The 14977-nt window shown below is 37.3% G+C and overlaps 1 protein-coding gene across 1 annotated transcript in view; it reads left to right on the top strand.

Moving 5' to 3' along the window:
• TMEM240 (transmembrane protein 240) overlaps positions 1-14977 on the top strand; it is a 171864-nt gene that overhangs the window by 100351 nt on the left and 56536 nt on the right. The window lies entirely within an intron of this gene.

The following is a 14977-nucleotide window of genomic DNA, read 5'->3' as shown; positions in this document are numbered from 1 at the left end:
TTGGGTGTCTCTTTGACAGTCCTAAACAGGCTTTGAAGGAATCCCTCTATTGCCACTGGTGCTACTGATTCCGGCACCCCTCTCACCCTTAAATTGTTTCGACGACTCCGATTGTCTAAGTCTTCTATCTTATCATTCAAAGACTGTATTAAACCATCATGAGAAGATACTTTAGTGGCAAGATGTGTCACAGTGCTAGAGGACGCAGTCTGGCCATCCTCAATAACCGTGATTCTATCCTTTAGTGTAGATATGTCTTTATGTAGTTCTTTATGCAAAGTGCGCACCTCGTGCATTACTATTTTGATATCCTCCTTAGAAGATAGCAATTTAAGATCCTCTTTGGTTACATAGTTAGTTGGCAGGTCGTCTGCAGTGCCCATTGCGGCCATTACTGATTGCTGTTCTATTAAGTCTTTATTTAGAGGATCTGTAGCCTGTGAATCTTTTGCCTTGAGGTAATGGCTCAAAGTTCTGCTGCTGCAGCCTTTCTCCCCTCTAGTCAGCTTTTTGTTGGGCATCCCAGTGTATATGAGATGAGTAAAGCACTTTAATTTATATTGATTGTGGCTTTCGTGTGCACCCAGAGGCTAGCCTGAGCTCAGATCAAATTTCTATTCCTTTGCAGGAGGTGGCCCTTTATTGTTAGATTCTTAACTGTACAGTTCTTGTTAGGTTGGTGGAAATACTCTGCTGTTTACAGTGAAGGCCTTTATTGTTAAACAAGAGAGAGTTATCATCCACCCTGAAACGTTTCTGAGAGGACTGTACACTTTGTTTTCTGCTGGCGGGAGAGCTCTCCTTTCTATTCAAATGATGAGGGAGTAAGGCCTGACCGCTACCCCAGTAACTGCGTAGGTTTGGGCTCTGTGTTAAGTTAAAGGCTATTCTACGGCTGAAGCCCTCATTGTCCCAGTAAGGTATGGCCAACCTGCCTCCGGTGCAATGTCACTGCGCTTCAGCCCAAGCCCGGCAATATCCCCCTTTCAACGGGCCCAGTGCCTCCCGCACTGTCTACTTGTTAGTTACGCCTTAACGGCGCCAGCCGAACTCACCCGCTCCTATCTTTGTTCCTCCGTTATTGCCCATCCAGTCTCACCGCTCACTTTGTTTACCCGCAAGGCGGCCTCTCCGTCTGTCACCGAATCCGTCAGTATGTGTGATGTAGGCCCCGGCACCACCACGCTCCGCTGTATTGTTATGTACTTTGGCCGGAATCCGTTATTGCTTCAGTATTTGGTCACTCCATTTGTTCATGAGCCAAAGTAAGTAGGGACATGAAAAAAAAAATAAAACCAGATGCTCTTTTTTTGCATATTTAACACCACGGGGCTCAGGAGCTCTAGCAAGATGCTGCCATCGACCTGCGTGGCTTAACTCCGCCCCCCCGTATCCTATCTTTTTAATGGGATTTTGCTAACGCTGGTATTACAAGTCTTGGAGAAAGTGAGCGGTACAGCCTCTACCTCCAAGACTCCTACCGCATATAAAAGTGAGTAGTTAAGAGTTTTATGGGCTAACGCCGGAACATAAAACTCTTAACTAAAGTGCTAAAAAGTACACTAACACCCATAAACTACCTATGAACCCCTAAACCGAGGCCCCCCCACATCGCAAACACTATAATAAAATTATTTAACCCCTAATCTGCCGACCGGGCATCGCCGCCACCTACATTATACCTGTGAACCCCTAATCTGCTTCCCCTAACATTGCCGACACCTACATAATATTTATTAACCCATAATCTGCCCCCCCCAACGTCGCCACCACCTACCTACACTTATTAACCCGTAATCTGCCGACCGGACATCGCCGCCACTATAATAACCGCCGCAATCCTGCCTCGCAAACACTATAAAATTTGTTATTAACTCCTAATTTGCCGTCCCTAACATCGCCGCCACCTACCTACAATTATTAACCCGTAATCTGCTGTCCCCAACGTCGCCGCTACTATATTAAATGTATTAACCCCTAAACCTAAGTCTAACTCTAACACCCCCTAACTTAAATCTATTTTTAATAAATCTAAATAAAATTACTATAATTAAATAAATTATTCCTATTTAAAACTAAATACTTACCTATAAAATAAACCATAAGATAGCTACAATATAACTAATAGTTACATTGTAGCTATTTTAGGATTTATATTTATTTTACAGGCAACTTTGTATTTATTTTAACTAGGTACAATAGTTATTAAATAGTTAATAACTATTTAATAGCTACCTAGTTAAAATAATTACGAAATTACCTGTAAAATAAATCCTAACCTAAGTTACAAATACACCTAACACTACACTATCAATAAATTAATTAAATAAATTAACTACAATTATCTAAAATAAAATACAATTAAATAAACTAAGCTATATTACAAAAAACAAACACTAAATTACAAAAAATAAAAAAATATTACAAGACGTAATCTAAGCCCCCTAATAAAATAAAAAAGCCCCCCAAAATAATAAAATTCCCTATCCTAAACTAAATTACAAATAGCCCTTAAAAGGGCCTTTTGCGGGGCATTGCCCCAAAGTAATCAGCTCTTTTACCAGCCCTTAAAAGGGCTTTTTGTGGGGCATTGCCCCAAAGTAATCAGCTCTTTTACCAGCCCTTAAAAGGGCTTTTTGCGGGACATTGCCCCAAAGTAATCAGCTCTTTTACCTGTAAAAAAAAGAAATACAATACCCCCCCCAACATTACAACCCACCACCCACACACCCCTACTCTAAAACCCACCCGATGCCCCCTTAAAAAAATCTAACACTACCCCATTGAAGATCACCCTACCTTGAGCCGTTTTCACCCAACCGGGCACCAGTTGTCATCCGATGGGGCAGAAGAGGACATCCGGACCGGCAGAGGTCTTCAACCTATCCGGGCAGAAGAGGACATCCGGTCCGGCAGACATCTTCATCCAAGCGGCATCTTCTATCTTCATCCATCTGATGAGGAACAGCTCCATCTTGATGACCTCCGGCGCGGAACATCCTTCTAGGCCGACGACTACCCGACGAATGGCTGGTCCTTTAAATGACGTCATCCAAGATGGCGTCCCTCGAATTCCGATTGGCTGATAGGATTCTATCAGCCAATCGGAATTAAGGTAGGAAAAATCTGGTTGATTTAATCAGCCAATCGGATGTAAGCAACGCTGGTATTACAGGGAGAAGGGACGCTAAATTTGCTCAACGCTCACTTTTCTGAGGCTAACGCAGCCATTCAGAAAACTTGTAATACCAGCGTTGTTTAAAGTGAGCGCTGGGAAAAAAAGGCTTGTTAGCAACACAAGTTTTTACCGACAAAACTCGTAATCTAGCCGCAAGAGAATTAAGAAACTTTGATAATAGAAGCAAATTAGAAATTTGTTTAAAATGGCATGCACTGTCTGAATCATGAAAGAAAACTGTTGGGTATTATGTCCATTTAATCCATTCAAATCTATTTAAATAGGCACAATTTGAACTTCTAAAGCCACTTGAATTATGTACAAGATATAACAATAAATGAATTCATGTGAAGTACAGATGCCTGAAAAGCATTTATTAAATCAAACAATCCATAAACATTTAAAACATAAATCTTTACAAATGCAATAAAAAAAAATGGTTAGATTCAGATGTCTGGTCTACTAGTTAGAAAATCTAAATGAAAAATAATAAATCATAGCATGTACTAATTTGTATATTAATACATATATATATATATATATATATATATATATATATATATAGTATCCCACACAAGTGAGTGCACCCCTCACATTTGTGTAAATATTTAATTATATCTTTTCATGTGACAACACTGAAGAAATGACACTTTGCTACAATGTAAAGTAGTGAGTGTACAGCCTGTATAACAGCAGTGTAAATTTGCTGTCCCCCCAAAATAACTCAACACACAGCCATTAATGTCTAAACCGTTGGCAACAAAAGTGAGTATACCCCTAAGTGGAAATTACCAAATTAGGCCCAGCACTCACACCATTATTAACCCCCGGGGTGCACTTCAAAAAATAGTATGCAGTAGTAAAAAGGAAGGCACTCGCCATTATCAGCAATATATTTATTGAAATGATTAACGTTTTCAGGGTCTCCCCCGTCCTCAGACCAAACATTAATCATTTCAATAAATATATTGCTGACTTCCTTTTTACTACTGTATATGTATATTTATATATTTAAAAGGGGCTTGGTGTGACTCTGGTAAGTCATGGCTGTATTTCTTTTGGAAATAATTCTAGTGAGAGGGAACATGCGCAGCTAATTTTTTTTTATCAATATAATGAAAGATATCTTTCATTCAGAATTGCCATATATTAGACAATTTATATATATATATATATATATATATTTTTTTTATATATATATATAAATATAGATATATAGTTAGATACAACTCATGTGTCACATTTGGGTCAGCAGTGAGAGGCATTTCAAATAATTAAAAGAAGTACTTTTGATGCATGATAAGTTTTCATGATTTCCAGTAATACCGTGTGATATTTGCGCAAAGCCAGGTGACTGGGAGAAAATATAAAAAAACTTGTGTCACATGACAGGATTGTGTGATTTGACAGGACTGATCTATATATCTATCTATCTGGCTATCATAGGGATGGCCTAAATTTATTGGCTGGCTCCTGGCCCAGATTTGTGTTCCTTAACCCCTTTGGTACCAGAAATGTTACAGAAAAACTTGCTCAAAGTACCAGAAAATTATTAGTATTTTTGCTATCACTCTGTTTAAATAGAATTAGCACCTTGGATTTAGTTACTACGTCAACACAGTATGCTGGGCAAAGTACGGTGTAACATACCTATGTCCAATTGGCACAAGGGGTTAATACACATGTTTAGAGAGCTATTCATTATTTCCTAAAAACACAAAATCGAGCTTTTGCTGTTACTAAAGTTGATAATAATACTGTAAAGAGGTGATTGTGATTTGATGGGAAACATATTAACAGTGACAACTAATCTGTACAATCAAAGTGAACTAGCTTGTTCATCTTAACATATATATGATCAACATTAAACTAGTGTTATGGCAGATCAGGTTAAAAACAATATATAGTAGTTAGTCCAGCCTAGAATGTACAGGGGCAGGTTGATAGTTATTGTGCCTATGATTATAAAGAGGAATATTAAGAAGGTTATACAAGTTAAGAATCACTTAGAGTAGTGCAAAGGGGTTAAATACACAGTTAAAGTCCGTTCTAGAGCAGCTATGCATTACAAAAACCTAGATGAACACAACCGGTGAACCAATGACAAGAGGGCTATTCTCCCAGTAGTGCATTGCTGTTTATTAACCTAAGTATGCGTTCAGCAAAGGATACCAAGAGAGTAAAGTACATGCATTCATAGAACTTAAGTATTTTTAAAGTGCTCCATCTAAACTTTGAAAGAGTGTTTTATCTCTTTAACGGATTAAAAAACTCATATATACCTATTAAAGGCACAGTCAAAATTAAACTTTCATGATTCAGATAAGGCATGCAATTTAATCAACTTTCCAATTTACTTTTATCATCAAACGTCTTTGTTGAAGGCTTAAATTAGGTAGGCTCAAATGGTAATTTCTGAGCCCTTGAAGGCCGCCTTTTATCTCTGTGCATTTTGAAAGTTTATCACAACTAGACAGCACTAGTTCATGTACGTCATATAGATAAACATTATGCTCACTCCCATGGAGTTATTTATGAGTCTGCACTGATTGGTTAAAATGCAAGTCTGTCAAAACATCTCAAATAAGGGGGCAGTCGGCAGAGGCTTAGATACAAGGTAATCAAAGAGGTAAAAAGTGTATTAAAGGGATATGAAACCCATTTTTTTTCCTTCATGATTCAGAAAGAGCATGCAGTTTTAAGCAACGTTCTAATTTACTCCTATTATCAATTTTGATTCATTCTTTTGGTATCTTTTTTTGAAAAATCAGGAATGTAAGCTTAGGAGCCAGCCCATTTTTGGTTCAGCACACTGGGTAGCGCTTGCTACAGAAGATGAGTATGATATCAGTATAACGGAAGCCTGGTGTCAATTCACATGAATGGGCAGTTAACTTAGAGGGTTATACTTTATTTAGGAGGGACAGAAGTAATAAAAGGGGAGGAGCAATTTGCATGTATATTAAATCTCACCTTAACCCTACAATAAGAGAAGATATTTTTGTAGAGACAATGTGGTTTTAAATAAAAAGGGGGGGGGGGAAATGCTAAAAAATACATTGCTAGGAATATGCTAAAAGCCACCAACATTACTGACATGGAGGAAACTCAGCTACTAATGCATATAGGTACGGCTGCTAATAATAACAGTGCTGTAATTATGGTAGATTTTAACTACCTCAAAATAAACTGGGCTAATTAAACTAGTAATTCAGTTAAGGGAGATAGATTTTTAAATGTTCTCAAAGATAACTTCATGTCACAATTAATAGAGGAGACAACTATTAATAAGCTATATTGGCTTTAGTGCTATCAAACAATACAGATATAATATCAAACACAGAAGTCAAAGAACATTTGGGTAATAGTGATCATAACATGGCCACGTTTGAAATCACTTTCCATAAGCAGTTTTATAAGCGTTCTACCAAGATTTTTAATTTTAAGAAAGCAAAATTCAGTGATTTATGGAAATCGGTAAATAGCATAATTTGGGACAAAGTATTCTCTAATAAAAAATACAGAGGATGAATTGATAACATTTAAATATACATATCAACCTATACCACCACATGGTTATAAAAGTAAAATAAATAAAACCAAACCAATGTGGCTAAATAAAAATGTGTTAAGAGAAATTAGGAAAAATAAAACGTAGGGCATTTAAGTTATTCAAAGAAATTTGAAATATAGTTTTGTTACACTCCTTATCTGGCTCTTGGAAAAAAAAAATCAATATGCTGGCAGTCACTATTAAAAAAGAAAGCTTATTTAAGAAAAAAAGAACAATTGATATAAATTGTCAATTGTTAAAGAGTGACAATAGCCGCACTAAAGCTACAAAAGTAACATTTATTTAGTTTGTTTAGACGTTACAAACACACACACACATAAATTACTCTAAAAGTATGTAAAATATAAAATGTTAGTGATAGACAGTCCGCAAAATATCAGTTCCTGAAGCTGTTAAATACTAGTAGCAGACATACAGTGTGTAAGAAGTATAGGAGCACTTAGTGCATATGCACGCTCCAAACTGGTTGTAGTTCTCAAATACCTCACAGAAAAGCTGTAAAAAGCAGGATCGCTTCCCTATAAATGTTTGTCTCAAGGTACTGCTATATTTGCCTATAAACATCAAGTTTGAAGCGTGTGTATGCACTAAGTGCTCCTATACTTCTTGACACACAGTATATCTGCCACTAGTATTTAACAGCTCCAGGAACTGATATTTTTCAGACTTTCTGCCACTATTATTTTATATTTTACATGCTTTTAGAGTTATTTATGTATAGACTAGATGCAATGAGTGTTTGTAACGTCTAAGCAAGCTAAATAAATGATACTTTGGTAGCTTTAGTGCAGCTATTACAACTCTTTAGCAATTCACAATTTGTATCAATTGTTCTTTTCTTCTAAAATTAGCATACTATTCAAAGAAAATAGTACAGACACAACATTCCAAATATAAAAGGAATGAAACAAAGCATGTAAAAAAAAGCTATTAAATTAGCCAAAATTTACAATTAAAGATTAATTGCAAAGGATTCTAAGTCAACCCGCAAAAGGTTTTTTTAGGTATATAAATGGCACAAAAAAAAATCTAAGAAGGAAATATAGGTACATTAAAATGTGTGAAGGGTAACACAATTGACAGTGACAGGGAGAAGGCTAGTTATTTTCATCAGTATACACAATAGAGGAACCAATGGGAGATACTATGAAACAAACTACTAGAGCATTTAAACCCATACAAATAACTGGATAGAAGCAGAGAGCAATGAGTATTAGTAAATGGATCATACTCAGCTAATCAGTGGGGTCCCACAGGGATCAGTATTGGGCCCTGTTCTTTTTAATATTTTTATTAATGACTTGGAGACAGGATTAATGAGCAACATCTTTATTTTTGCAGATGATACAAAGTCGTCTACGGTTATTAGGCCACTGCAGGATGAAATTGCTTTGCAAGGGGATATACAACAAATATGAAGAATGGGCTGGTAAATGGAAAATGAGAATTAATACTGAAAATTGTAAGGTTCTACATTTTGGAAGTAAAAATAAGCAGACAACCACTTATTTAAATGGGACTAGACTTAACAAAACAGAGGAGGAAAGGGATTTGGGTGTACTTATAGATAAAAAGCTAAAAATGGGTCACAATGCAGGGCTGTGGCTTCTAAGGCTAATAAAATACTATCATGTATTAAAAGAGGCATCGATGCAAGTAAGGAAAGCATAATTATGTCACTATATAAATCCCTATTGTTACACCATTGCAATTTCTTGAACTAGTCTGCTTGGACTTATGTGACACTGTTTATATAACCAGGTGTATTTACTCACTGTTTGTAAAAAAGCCATAAGATATGGTATTGTATCTTTAAATGGTGTCTGGTTTATCATTGTGCATGTGTGTTTGGGGTATCCATATGTCTCAGTAAAGTGTGATCCCTGGGAAGTATTTTCAATAAGTGGAGGCACTGCAAAATTAAGTTATATATATCTTATATATATATATATATATATAGTTATATCCTAATCTTCTGCACTCAGCAGAGGCTCAGGTTTACCTTCACAATTACTCCTAAGAAGTTGGAGGGTCTGATTCTCAAAAGTTTTCTGGGCTGGCAAGATTCTATAAGAATGCTTGTAAGCCACTACTTCTATTTCCATGTTGGAATTTTTTAAAGTTTACCCTGAAAGGGGCGTATACTGCATTTTCATATGGGAAGAAGATATATACATTACAAATCGTTTTTAATATGCACAGCATAAATTATAATTTAAGTACACTGGATGTGCAAAAAACACATTGAAATTCGTACTTAAAAGTTCAAAATACATAAAAAAAAATGTTTTTTTTGTAAAATGGGCTGAACATGGGCGTGTATAAAACTATCTCTAAAATCCCAGCATAATTCTCTAAACATTTTCACCCTCCAGATCTCACTGTTTTTCTCACAAATTTAAAGGTGGTGAGGTTTTATCAAATTACTCAAAACACTAATGACTCTGAAAGGAAAACCTATGCATATGAAAATAACAGCGATTTTAAGGTGTAGTACACTGAAAACAGCATCATTTTATTTTGTATTAAACATAATATTAAAGTTTAAACATACGCTGGGTTCTCCCTGTATAATTCATCCTCCATTGCAAACTTTTACATAGCAGAAAGCTCTTATTTATATGGGAAACATCTCGGCACTCGCAGGGACAGCCCTTTTTTTTTATAGAATTCCATGAGGGCTTTTCCTGTAAGTGCCTGCGTGAAAAACAATGTATAGACCAGCACATTTTTTTAAAATCGGTCCCTAAGAGAGGAGTTACATATATAACAGGGAAATATTATAGATAAGAGACAATTAAACACATGCTGGTATTTAATAAACATCATATAATGTTGTACACCTCACATTTGTATTTCAAATTTATATCCAATATTTTTAATGGATTTGGTTTTATTGTCAACACATTTATACATGAAGTAAATTAATTAAAAAAAGAACAGTAAATCAAGATGCAGCTTTTAGATTATGGTGTTTATATTCCTTTTTTGGGCAAAGTTTTAAGATCTGAGACTGAGATTTGCCTGCAGTGCTTTTAAACACTAGAAGAAGCTATTAAAGGGATACTAAACCCAACATTTTTCTTTCATGATTCAGATAGAACATGCAATTTTAAACAACTTTCTAATTTACTCCTATTATCAATTTTTCTTCGTTCTCTTGCTATCTTTATTTGAAAAAGCATTAATGTAAGGTTTAGAGCCAGCCCATTTTTAGTTCAGCACCTGGGTAGTGCTTGCTGATTGGTCTGTTACATTTAGCCACCAATCAGCAAGCACTACCCAGGTGCTGAACCAAAAAAGTCCGGCTTTTTCAAATCAAGATAGCATGAGAACGAAGAAAAATTGATAATAGGAGTAAATTAGAAAGTTGCTTAAAATTACATGCTCTATCTCAATTCTGAAAGAAAAAATTGGGGTTTAGTAGCCTGTGTCCTAGTGGACACATCTGGTGGTCTGCTATCTAATGAAGAAAGATTTATGTTCTATGACTGTATATAGTGGAGATTGGCATTATTTGCTTTATGAAACGGCCTGACAGGTTAGCTGCATTGCTACAGAATAGGGATGTGCATTGCGATTATTCAGGCTGATCCGAATGCTGAAGATGGCGGTCGCATTTGGCCATATTCAGAGCCGGATTTATTCTTCTAAAAGTGCAACACACTAAGATCTGGAATTGCACAGATGTTAGTGTGTTGTACTTTCACAAGAATAAATCTGGTTCCAAAAATTGCTGAATGTGACTTGCTGACACCATCTTCAGCACTTGAATCAGCCTGAATACTATGAATGCACATCCCTTCTACAGAAGCTTTTCTAGGTTCAATTAATTACTTGGGTCTAGCTATTATGCAAATGAGCCCAAAGGGCTTCAGGTGACAGAAAAGAAATAGCCAAGGCAGAAAATTATATTATTAGTGCATCTTAGGGTTATTTGGGTTTCATAATGCCCTAGGCCTGTTTAAAAGTGATGTCCAACCTATTTTAATTATTATAACTCTTTTTTGTTGCTCCTGTTCTTCACTGACAGTTAATAGCTGTAATAGCTCTGTCTGGGGTTCCTCATCTCATTGGCATTTTTAGATGGGCGCTTGCTAATTGAGGTCAACTTTTGTGCAAGCCCACCAGAGGCAGACAAAGTACAAATTCTTAGGTCTGTTTTTACCTGCAACATATAACCAGTGCATGTATACTTCAAGGGGCCACAAAAACTATTCTTGCAGGCCATACGTGGTACATGCCTGATCTAGAACCATGATAGACAATTTTGTAATGCATGTGGCCACAGATCTGTATTTTAGAAGCCAAAAGGGCCACATTTCAATTAATGGCTGTAAAACACACACATGGATTTCCTAAAAATGTCCAATAGTACAGGGTCAGATTTAGGAAAGGCTGCAGAACACCCTTTGTCTGCTGTTGTTCTACCCTTTAGAGGGTGCTTTTGAGTTGTGGCCTGCTTGTTTCACCACTCAACAGAACTCCTCAAAGCCCACCTTTTTAGTTCCACTTGTTATAAGTTCTGCTTTCTCTCATGGGCCACAAAGACTAGTGAAGTTTGCCATATGTGGCCCACAGGCTGCTAGTTAGCAATTTCTGATCTAGAGGACCAGTTGATGACCACCATAAACTAGAAACAAAGCTTAATATGAGCATTTTTTATGCATGAAAGTGTAGCTAATTTTATTTTATGTTTTATTTATATAGAAGCAACAACTCACACAGTGCTGAACAGCAGCCATTCTGATAGGTTACATTATTTGTCATTACATTACAGAAATTACATCAGTTGAGGAGATATGCAGTAAACAAATGCCCTGGAACAGGGAGAGCATATTAGGTAAAGGAAATAGCTGGCTGGGCAATAAGTACGACTGCAGATAGTCGGAAATGGGTTGTTTCTCGGCAGGTTAAGTTATGTATTTAGGTTTTATGCTTCCCTAGACAACAAAAAATGCCTGCTCCCCTCCCCCCTTGGTCAATAGTATCTCATATTTGTCTTCTTTATATGTGCCGCAGCTGAGCAGTTAGTTTTTATTTCCTCCCTGCTAGTGATGCATACATAGAATACAGTGTTTAACCCTCTTTTCACCATTAACCAACACTGTGAAGTGACTTAGCCCCCTTATTGTAATGTACATAGTAAACCGTAATTTAACCTACATATTACCTACCAGTACCAAACACAGAACAGTGATCTAATACACATATAAGTATACACACATATACTCAAACACACTCATGCAAACACAACCACACTTACACACATTAAAACACACACTCACATATGCAAACATGCACACACACAATTACACACACTAAAACACACACTAATATATGCAAACACACATGCACATACACACATAGACACACATACACTAAAAACACACACACACATACGCATAGACACACACACTAAAGCAAACTCATATATGCAAACACACTAAAACACATACTGACATACATAAAACACACACACTTACACATAGTCCCAACTTACATGTTACCAAATAGAACACAGACACATGACCCAGGCCAGCCCCCTTACTAGGTGCTGGCCCCTGTGATTGAAGGGCTTAAGCAGCAGCACTCTCTACACCCTGTACAGGGCCATCAATGTGCTACCACTCTGGTACAAGGGCAGCCACCATGCACCCCCATTACTTTATGTAAGTTCTTGACTCAGTTGCTCTTTCTGTTGTGCAGTCTGCCACTGTACATGACAGCATCTTGTACAGAGATAGAGAAGAAAAGAAAGAAAAAATATGCAGAGCATTTTGTCCGGCTGCTAAAGATACAATGGCCAGAAAGCGAAATTTAAAAAGGGGCACTGCTAGTCACTGCTGCATGTAATTGCTTTTATGATATTGGGGTTTGGACAGTGCGCCCTCTCTGCTTGCTCCAACAAGGCTTGTGCTATGTGCTAAAAAGTTGCTGAAAACTGCGTCCCTAGGGACCACCTTGTAAGCTTATGTGTGAAAATGCTCCTGGGAACACTGATAAAAAATAACAGACGTTTTAGCAGGTTTGTTTTTTCAAGTGAATGTTTAAAGTGAAATTGAATGTATATATGTAAATATCAAATCTATAATTTAAACAGTCGAAGAGTAATATTTAAATGCTGATTCTCACAGACTTTGATATAAGTCTATAGGAATTAGCACTTCAATATTACATTGAAATATTTGAATTTTGCATTTGATATTAACAAAAGGTAACATTGCTTCTTCAGAAATATTTAAACACTAGAATAAATGTCTAGTGAGACCTTTGTTTAAAACAGACATTTGCAAATTCTTATTGGATGAGGGAGTATATTGTTTGAATAGGGAGGTTGGCAGGGCTATGACTAAGAGCACAGGGGCTTACAGTAGGAATGATTTCAGGCTATATACTGTTTTAAAAATCTATGTTATTTTGAGTTCTGTTTAAAGACTTTCAGATTCTGAGAGTAGCAGAATATGAAACGATATCCATGCAAGTGGGAAACCATGGAAATCTCTTATGAGACTATGGGCTAGATTTATCAAAGCTGAGGCGTACAGGAGCACGTATACGCACCTCTGTACGCCTCAGCTCACCTGTGGCGGGGCGAAATTACCCGCAGGTAATCAACATTGCAGACGAGCGCAATTTTGCGCTCGCGTGCAATCCCGCCCCCTGCCCGCACACAGCCAATCACGCGCGGGCAGGAGCTGTCAATCTCCTCGGTCGGACTCGACCGCGGAGATTGAATTTCGCCACCTTAGAGGTGGCGAAGAGCTTAGAGAAGCAGCGGTCTGGTGACCGCTGCTTGATAAATTACGGCGAGCAAGTTCTTGTGAGAACTTGCAGCCGTAGGGGCTTGATAAATCGAGCCCTATGGGTGCGATTTATCAAGCTCTGTATGGAGCTTGATGCCCCTGTTTCCGCGTGAGCCTTCAGGCTCGCCGGAAACAGAAGTTATGAAGCAGCGGTCTAAACTCCATAACTTGTCCGCCTGCTCTGAGGCCGCGGACAGAAATCAACCCGATTGAATACGTTCGGGTTGATTGACACCCCCTGATAGCAGCTGATTGGCCGCAAATCTGCAGGGGGCGGCATTGCACCAGCAGGGACAGTCTACACCTGTGCAACGATAAATGCAATTATCGATGTGCAGCTGACATTATACGCTACATTGTATCATGTCCGCTCGCACTATGATAAATATACCCCACGGTGTACACTAGTATGTCAGACGTGTATTTAATTCTAGAAGGGGGAGAAATAAAGGCAGGTTGAATTAGGTATCATAATACAAGGGGAAATTTGTTTCCATTTCTTTATAAATACTTGGCTTTTTAAAAAAAAAAAATAAAAAAAAAATTATGTAGTATCAATAAATTATGGAAATAGTTAACAGTTATTGCATGTATTTAAAGGGACAGTCTACACCTGTGCAAACATAAATTCATACCTTAGATCCATCGTTATAAGTCACAATGCACCCCTTTTTCCCTTACGAGTGATCGACAATATTAAAGATATCTTTATTTGAAAGTTGTATTTTGACTGTTAGAAATGACCGCTCAGCTCCGCCTAACAACAACGTCATCGATTCCCTGATTTTAGTTAGTCCAATCAAAAGTGGATCACTTGAGCTCTACAGTGTCGCACTTTTCTAATTCGCGCATGCAATTTTCCAGCGTAGTGTATTATTTGAAGGACTGTCAATCTATTGGGTAAGCTAAGTTATAAGGTGCTATCGCATTGTATATTTCAATGTGATGGAATCTCACAGCCTAATTATTAATTTTACTCCAATCTTATAAAACCTATGATCTTGGACTCATTCATGCTACGTACTTCCGGTTTCGGCGAGACAGAAGTTGGGCATGCGTATTGGGAGATTACATACGTCATTGTTGGATAGCACGAGTGCAAATTTGAAAGAGAAGTGCTGTATAATGTAGAATGAAAATGGAATGGGAGGAGTTTGGCGGCCATTTATACCTGTAAGAATATAAACTTTTATAAATAATTTATTTATCAATAAACACTAAAAACGGTTGCAGGGGTGAACTAAGGCTTTAAAGGACAGATCTAATGTATCAGTTAAAGTTAGTACAGGTGTACACTGTGCCTTTAAAACTATAGATAACATGATATGACACCAGAATGATTTATGTGCGTGTAAGTCTGTGCACCGGTGTGTAAAACACGCAGTAGATGTTGATTGATAATTTGGAAATATTTATTAT

The sequence above is a fragment of the Bombina bombina genome, chromosome 8 (assembly GCF_027579735.1).
Source record: "Bombina bombina isolate aBomBom1 chromosome 8, aBomBom1.pri, whole genome shotgun sequence".
NCBI classification, from domain to species: domain Eukaryota; kingdom Metazoa; phylum Chordata; class Amphibia; order Anura; family Bombinatoridae; genus Bombina; species Bombina bombina.
Note: the sequence above shows the minus strand (reverse complement) of the source record. Positions and strands in the feature narration are given on the sequence as shown.